This window comes from Arachis ipaensis, chromosome B3, assembly GCF_059453495.1.
Source record: "Arachis ipaensis isolate K30076 ecotype BB chromosome B3, ASM5945349v1, whole genome shotgun sequence".
In the NCBI taxonomy this organism is placed as follows: domain Eukaryota; kingdom Viridiplantae; phylum Streptophyta; class Magnoliopsida; order Fabales; family Fabaceae; genus Arachis; species Arachis ipaensis.
Genome location: NC_142438.1, coordinates 108,254,076 through 108,262,082, shown reverse-complemented (window position 1 = coordinate 108,262,082; position 8,007 = coordinate 108,254,076). Strand labels below are relative to the sequence as shown.

The 8,007-nt window shown below is 37.3% G+C and overlaps 1 non-coding gene across 1 annotated transcript; it reads left to right on the top strand.

Annotated features, from left to right (window-relative positions):
• The first annotated feature begins 357 nt into the window (after positions 1-357).
• On the top strand, positions 358-461 carry LOC148571985 (small nucleolar RNA R71). The gene has a single exon (XR_015880269.1). It is a non-coding gene; the product is annotated as a small nucleolar RNA R71 (small nucleolar RNA).
• The last annotated feature ends 7,546 nt before the right edge of the window (positions 462-8,007 follow it).

Genomic DNA, 8,007 nt, shown 5'->3' with positions numbered 1-8,007 from the left:
ACATAGTTAACCTCATCCCAATCACCTCCTTCAATGCCTACTTCCTCTTGATCTTGTGTGTGTATTGCAGCCACTTGCTTTGTTTCTAATTGCCTGGTAAGCTCTGCTAGTTGCTTGGCAAACACCTTGTTTTGGGCTAGAATTGTATCAACATGGTTCAGCTCCATGACTCCCTTAGTGTTGTGCCTTTCTGATGCATAGTAGTACTCATTCTCGGCCACTGTCTCGATCACTTCAATGGCTTCTTCCACGGTCTTTTTCTTGTTCAATGAACCTCCTGATGAATGGTCTACAGCCTTCCTTGATTCATAAGAGAGCCCATCATAGAAGATGTGCAATTGCACCCAATCATGGAACATGTTTGGTGGGCATTTCCTTGTCAAGTCCTTGAATCTCTCCCATGCCTCGTAGAGAGTTTCACCATCTTGTTGTCTAAAAGTCTGGACCTCAGATCGAAGCCTATTGACCTTTTGTGGAGGGTAGAAACGTGCCAGAAACTTGCCTTCCACCTCATCCCATGTGGTTAGACTCCCCCTTGGGAATGATTCCAGCCACTTAGCTGCCTTGTCCCTAAGTGAAAATGGGAACAAGAGCAGTTTATAGGCATCTTCCTGGACTCCATTGGACTTCACAGTGTCACAAATTCTCAGGAATTTTGTGAGATGTTGGTTTGGGTCTTCATTAGCACTTCCTCCAAAGGAACAATGATTTTCCACCAATGATATTAGCTGTGGCTTGAGCTCAAAATTGTTGGCCTGAATGGGTGGTTTCTGGATGCTACTACCACAATTCCCAGAGGTTGGGTTTATGTATGAACTAAGAACCCTCCTCTCAGGAATGGCATTGTTTCCATCAGCTCTCTCATGGTTGTGAACTTCTCTATCCATGTTGAGATCTAGAGCTTCCTCAAAATTGTCCTCAGATTCTCCTTCAGATTCCTCTTCTCCCACTACTCTCTTCCCTTTTGCTTCCCTTCTAAGTCTATGAAGGGTCCTTTCCGGTTCGGTATATGGAGGAGTTGATGTCTCTCCTCTCCTACCTGTCATACAAGAACACAGCTCAAACACAAACAGGTAAAATACTCTTGGTTAATGGAAGAGTATGGTCAGCTCAATTGAGGAATTAATTCAAACAGTTAGTGAGTCAGTGAGTTAGTTGCATGAATTTAAAGGCATAAAGAAGGAAAGCATGTAACCAAGTGCAGAAATTAAAATTCAACAAGTATTTAGAACAGAATTAACAAAGCAAGAGAAAATTGCTCAATCTAGTTAGCTTCCAATTTGAGAATTGTCAATCGAAAACCAATCCCCGGCAACGGCGTCATAAACTTGATGCGCATAAACGTGTTATGCTACGATTTAGGAAATTGCACGATCGGCAAAATTCCTTCCGGCAAGTGCACCGGTTATCGTCGTCAAGTAAAAACTCACAATAGAGTGAGGTCGAATCCCACAAGGATTGGTTGAGTGAGCAATTCGGATTAGAAGTGTGTTCTAGTTGAGCGGAATCAAGATTTGAGATGAGAATTGCGGAATGTAAAATTGGCGGGAAAAGTAAATGACAAGAAAATTAAATGGCTGAATCTTAAATTGCATGAATTAAAGAGCAGAATGTAAATTGCTGAAATTAAAAGGGAATGGGGATGATTGCAAGAATTGAATTGCAGAATGTAAAGAGAAAGTGGAAATCAGAAATGGGGAATTCATTGGGTTTAGGAGATATTGAAATCTCCGAATCAAAACATGTAAATCTCTTCCTCAACCAATGCATTCATTGAATTTTGCTTGGCAATCTTATATGATTGGATCCCAATTCCTTGGCTCACCAATGCTCTCTAAAAACAAACAAATTCCCAATCCCTTGGTTTAAATGTTCATAAGAAGAGATGATGCTTGATCACTGATTATACCACACAATTTCATGAACCACAATTTGGTAGGATTACATGTCACAATATCCATCCAAACCCCAATCCAATCCACTGTGAGAAAGCTTCTCTAGCATGAATCCTCCATTCCTTTCCCAAGGCTCCGAAGGATTCCAAGTATGAGTAGTCTCTTTCCCAAGACAACTACTCAATGGAATTAGATCGAGAAGCTTTCTACCAAAATTCAAGAGAAAAGATTGAAGAAGAAGATAAACTATTATTGATTCATTGAATTACAATAGAGCTCCCTAACCCAATGAAAGGGGGTTTAGTGAATCATAGCTCTGAATTCAATTACAAAGAAAAAGAAACTAGCTAAAAGTGAAAGTAAAAGTCCCCTTTCTAACTTAACTTCTATCCTATTTATACACTTTCTATATTGAGCTTCAGTTGTGCTTCTTGGGCTTTGAGGCCTCTCCTTGCTTTCCTTTTGTCTTGGGTTTATGATCCATAATCTTGATGAGGTTGTTGATCCAAATCCTGTAACATTTATTGAGCCAACTTAGTGATAATCAAATAATGGCACATGACTCAATAAATGAGATTTCAAACTCATCAATCCCTCAGGCCCAATCCCATAAACCATGATATTCAATTGGGTTTCATACCAAAGTAAGTTTAAGTTAATAATTGTGCTCAAAGACTAACTTAAATCACAATATTTTTGGCCCAGAAACCTTTTTTCAAGAGTGGCGTTTAAGTTGTAGTTTAAGCTTAAACTGCAATTTAAACGCCAGACACTTCCAGTGATGCCATTTGTAGAAGCACGTTTAAGCTTCAGTTAAGGTTAAACTGAAGCTTAAACGTGGAAATGGAAGAAGGTAGCCCTGGAGAGTCATGTAGTCGAACACGTTTAAGCTTCAGTTTAAGGTTAAACTGAAGCTTAAACGTGGAGATAGGAAGGGCAGCCCTGGAGGTCGAACACGTTTAACCTCCAGTTTGAGGTCAAACTGGAGGTTAAACGTGGAAAAGGGTGGAGGCATACTGGAGGTCGAACACGTTTAACCTCCAGTTTGAGGTCAAACTGGAGGTTAAACGTGGAAGCTTGGAATGGTGGCCCTGGAGGTGTCGAACACGTTTAACCTCCAGTTTGGGGTCAAACTGGAGGTTAAACGTGGAGATGGAGAGAGCAACCCTGGAGTGAAAAAACTATCGAACACGTTTAAGCTCCAGTTTGAGTCAAACTGGAGCTTAAACGTGGAATGGCCCCTGGTACTCTTCCTGGTTCTGGCGTTTAACCTCCAGTTTGAGGTCAAACTGGAGGTTAAACGTGGAACTCCTCCCTGGGTGGCATACTCATTCTGGCGTTTAACCTCCAGTTTGAGGTCAAACTGGAGGTTAAACGTGGAATGCTCCTTAAGTGAGGCTTTTCATTCTGGCGTTTAACCTCCAGTTTGAGGTCAAACTGGAGGTTAAACTTCAATCCCAGCATTTCTTATCCTTCATGATTTTGGCGTTTAAGCTCCAGTTTAGGCTTAAACTGGAACTTAAACTCCACATGTGATATTCAAGCTTCCTTTATTGATTTTGTTGCTTCCTTGCTTAGCCTCTTCTTCCCTGAAATCATCCAAACAATTGCATCAAAGTCTTGCAAAATTTCATGAGAAATCTTTCATTCATAGCATTTAAGTAATATAACTAAAACTCATGGAATTTGCATCAAAATCATATTGTTTGGATGGTTCATTACTTTGTTCTTCATTTAACCATTTTTGGTTACTTTAAGCTCAAGAAAATGCATAAAATAACTAAAACTAACAGAAAAATGCCAGTGAAACTAGCCTATGATGCCTTGGCATCAGGTTTTTCTCTCTAGGTTTTAGAATTTTAATTTTCAATTGGTCTTAGCATTGGAACATTGAGAAGAGTTATTTCCTCATCAAGACTTCGTCATTCTAGTTCGTTCTCTTAACTTGGTTTCATTCTTCCATGTTCTTTGCTTTGTTCAATTTTGTTATTTGAATACTTTTATGACTATTTAATACAAGAATTATTTCTTCCTTTTAATCTATTTCTCCATTCCAATAATCATGTCTTCTTTCAATTCCCTTTCATGTGTTATGGATTTATTATTTACAATGAGTGAGTAGTTTCTTCACTTGATGAGGAGTTGATTAAAAGGAACTCTTGAGTTGGAAGGATTGAAAGAAAAATTGTAATTGGGTTAACTATTGGATTGTATCTAATCGCTGACGCCAATCCCTTTGAACTAAGTGGGTTGCAACTTGTGAATAGATCTAACATTCCAACTTGTTTGACTTTCCTTTACCTAGTAAAGGATAACCAAACAGAACAACCATTAATTACAAATTAATCTTAAAATCACTCCATCAACAATAGAAGTTCCAACTAATCAACTCCCAGTCAAGGCTTTTATTCATATTATTTAAATTTCCTCAATTTAATTTCCAATTTACTTAACTCAACTTCTTGGAACATCTGATTAATAAGATAGCACACTTTTCTGCAACTCGTTGGGAGACGACCTGGGACTTAAAACTCCCAGTAATTTTTAATTCAAACTCTCTGTGACATATTTCTAAATTGATAGGCAGATTTTCGGTGAGTTAAGAACTATACTTGCAACGTAACCATTTTAATAATTTTTAATTCACCAGCTTCTGCATTTCATCACTCACAAAGAAGAATCCGACCTCTTTAGAGATGACAAGGGAAAAATCCAACCTCGTTTTGGAGTTTGTGAAAAAATCCGACTTCTTTCATGATCAACTCTACAATGAGGTCGAAAACCTCAAAGATTACCAGAAAGAAATTCCAACTTCTTTTAAAGATCAGAGTCTATAATGAGGTCGAAAACCTCAAAGCTTAGAAAGAAAATCCGACCTCTTTCCAAGGTTAAAAAGAAAAATCTGACCTCTTCTAAGGATCCAAGCTTATGAAGATAATCTGACCTCTTCTGAGGATTCAAATCTACAAATAAAAATCCGACTTCTTTTAGAGCTTACGAAGAAAATCTGACCTCTTTTAAGGGTCAGACTACAATAAGGTTTAAAATCTCTGAACTTATAAAGAAAAATCTGATCTCTTTAAGAGCTCACAAGGAAAAATCCGACCTCTTTTAAAGGTCAGACTTTACAACATGGTAGGATAAGCTTAGAGCTTATAAAAAAAGTCCGACCTTTTTCTCGAGGTACGACTTCAAGAACCAGATCCCAAGCATAAATGGCCATGAGAAGGTCATACGAAGAAATTTCTCAACTGGCAACCTCGTCTTGATCCAAAATGACATCGAGCCAAAATCGGACGAAGAAAAGCTAACACCAAAATGAAAAAGATCCCAACAAAGTCACTTAAGACTTGTTAAAAGAACTACTACAACATATCCGACTTACTCGAAAACAATCTACCTAGATTGTGCCATGTCTACAACAAAAGCGATACTACAGCTAGAAAGCACACCTTACTTCCTAATGCATACTTTTTCTGACTTGAAGTGACAAGATCCAAAGTGGTGTAAGAAGTTGTAAATACAAATCATGGTCCAACCTCATTAAGCCACTTGTACTAAAACAAGCTGGCAAGGGGCAAACCTAAAATGAATCACAAAAATAAATTGAGGACAGCGTGATGATAATCAAACATCAACACGAAGAGAATGTAAACCTGACCTTACAATAATTTGTAAAACAAATTGAAAAAGGATGGTGATTTGTAAGAATGCCTCCTCAAGCCAAGAGATAAGTATTCGACCTTACTAGGTTGACACAACAAGTATAAAACAAGTTATCCGACCTCTCAGAAAGAGAGTCCAAAATAAGTTATAAAAATCACATAGCAACAAATAGTAAGATTCAAGAATGACATGACTAAATGCTCGAGTCCGACTTCATGAAACTCGACCTCGAGCAGGGATACTATTCATGCATATGGCACAGAAGCCATGATTTCTATTGATATAAATAAAAGGAAAACCAAGGGCGATATTCAACATTGATGTCGAGGCACAAAAAATAAAAATAAAAAGAACTCGATCTCTTTTCAGAAATTCGAGAACAAACTCGGATAAGAAAAGAGATTTTGAGACAAAGGATGGCTACAAGATTTGCCACAAATGACCTCATCCTGATAAGACATAATATCAGGTTACAGATGTCGGGCAAAGAAAATCTGACAGCAAACTGGATAGGACCCTACAAGATTACTGAAATCTTAGAAAAGGGCTACTACAAAGTGTCCGACCTCAAAGGTGATGAACTACCCAGGTTGCGACACACCTCCAACTTAAGGAGATAAAACAATTCCTTATGAAAATTGATTTTCTACAATTAACACATACCAATTGAAGCTCGATAAACCGCAAAAATCACGGGCTGATCATATAGAAATTGCCTGGATGAAGTGACGAGGAACCAATTAGTGGAAAGAAGTTACATACGCAAATTGGAAAGAAAACACCTCGAAACAGCTCGGGCCAAATGGGTTGAAAAAGTTGTGTTTAGAACAAGTCACAAAAGTAACTTAACTAAATATGCCCCTTGAGGGATAAATACGATTTAACAACTCGATCCACACGGGTAACAAATGAATCGTACAAAATCTCAAGCCCACGATCTCATCTCTACAAGTTCTAAAAATAAATGACCTAGTCGTATAAAATGGAACAATTTCACAAAAACAAGTTGTTCAAAGTAAACTTGTTCTAGCATTCACAACAACATAAGGACAACTCATATTAAACGAGTTGTGCCAGTCAACCATATTTTCAACGAAATTGTGTCAAGCACAAGTCGTGTCTATCTAAAAGCAAATATTTAAAAGTGATTTGTATCAAAACAAATCATTAAAGCAAAGCATTAAAAAGTGATTTGTATCAAAATGAATCACTAAAGTAAAATCAAAACAAAAATCCTTCAACCAAATGACTCGTATAAAAACGAGTTAAAAAGGAAAGAAAGGATTGTAAACGTTTTTGAACAAAATTGAAACATAAAAACTATCCTCTAAAACAACTTGGGTAAAACGAGTTGTATCATACACAAGGATGACAACCTTGTAAAAACTAGAAAGAGGAGGGAATAAGGATATAATCCCTTCACTTAAGGCGCCAATTTATGCTCGACAAAGCGCAAAAATCACGAGCTGACCTTTTCAATGGTCGCTCAGATAAAGTGATGAGGTTCAAATTGGTGTCCAATAGTTATAATACAGCTTGATGATCTAAAACAACTCAAGCTCATGAGTTGAACAAAATCGAGTAAAAAATAACCATATGATCTAAGCAATTTGTATTAAAACAAATCGCGCAAAACAACTTGATATATAACTATTTTTGCTTCAAAAGAGTGACTTGTATAAGAAACAAGTCACCTAACTCAGAATGAACGAGTTGAACAAATCATTGAAGTCTTAAAAATAGCTCGAATTTAAATGAGTTATATGAAATTAGATCAAGAAATAGCCATGTTTTAATTAAACGATTTGAAATGAAACAAATCGTAAGACCTTAAAACTACTCGCATCGAACGAGCTAGATGAGGTTATACTCAGAAATATTTACGAGTTTTGAAATAAACAATTTCTATCAAAACAAGTCGTAAGAAATCAGAATAAGTTTCAGAAAGGTGATTTGTATTAAAACAAGTCATGTATCCTCAAAACAACTCGAACTGAACGAGTTGTATGAAACTAGGACAAGAAATATTCTTTGGTTAAGTAAGATGTGCTAAAACCAGTCATACAGAGCCTACAAGCCTTAAATAACTCGGAAAGAACGAGTTGTACAAATCAGTTCTAGAAAAAAGACTTGGAAAAAATAAGTTGTTTAAAGAGGGGAAAAAGTTGAGCACTTATAAGAGTCAAGGGGCAAAAAAAGGCATTTCGCACCCTCTTTAAATGCCACACACAAAAACAAAGAAAACTGCTGCGTAACGTATACCAAAAAAAATGCAAGGTTTCAAAATTATAAACGTCGTCTACTCGACCTTATGAAGGCGGCGTATCTGACAAAGGAAATTAGAACCACGAATGTTCGAGCCCGACCTCATGAAAGCTCGGACTCAAGCGGGGCACTGTTCATACCTTGACCCAAAACATAAGCCAGACCAAAAAACAGAGAAAGC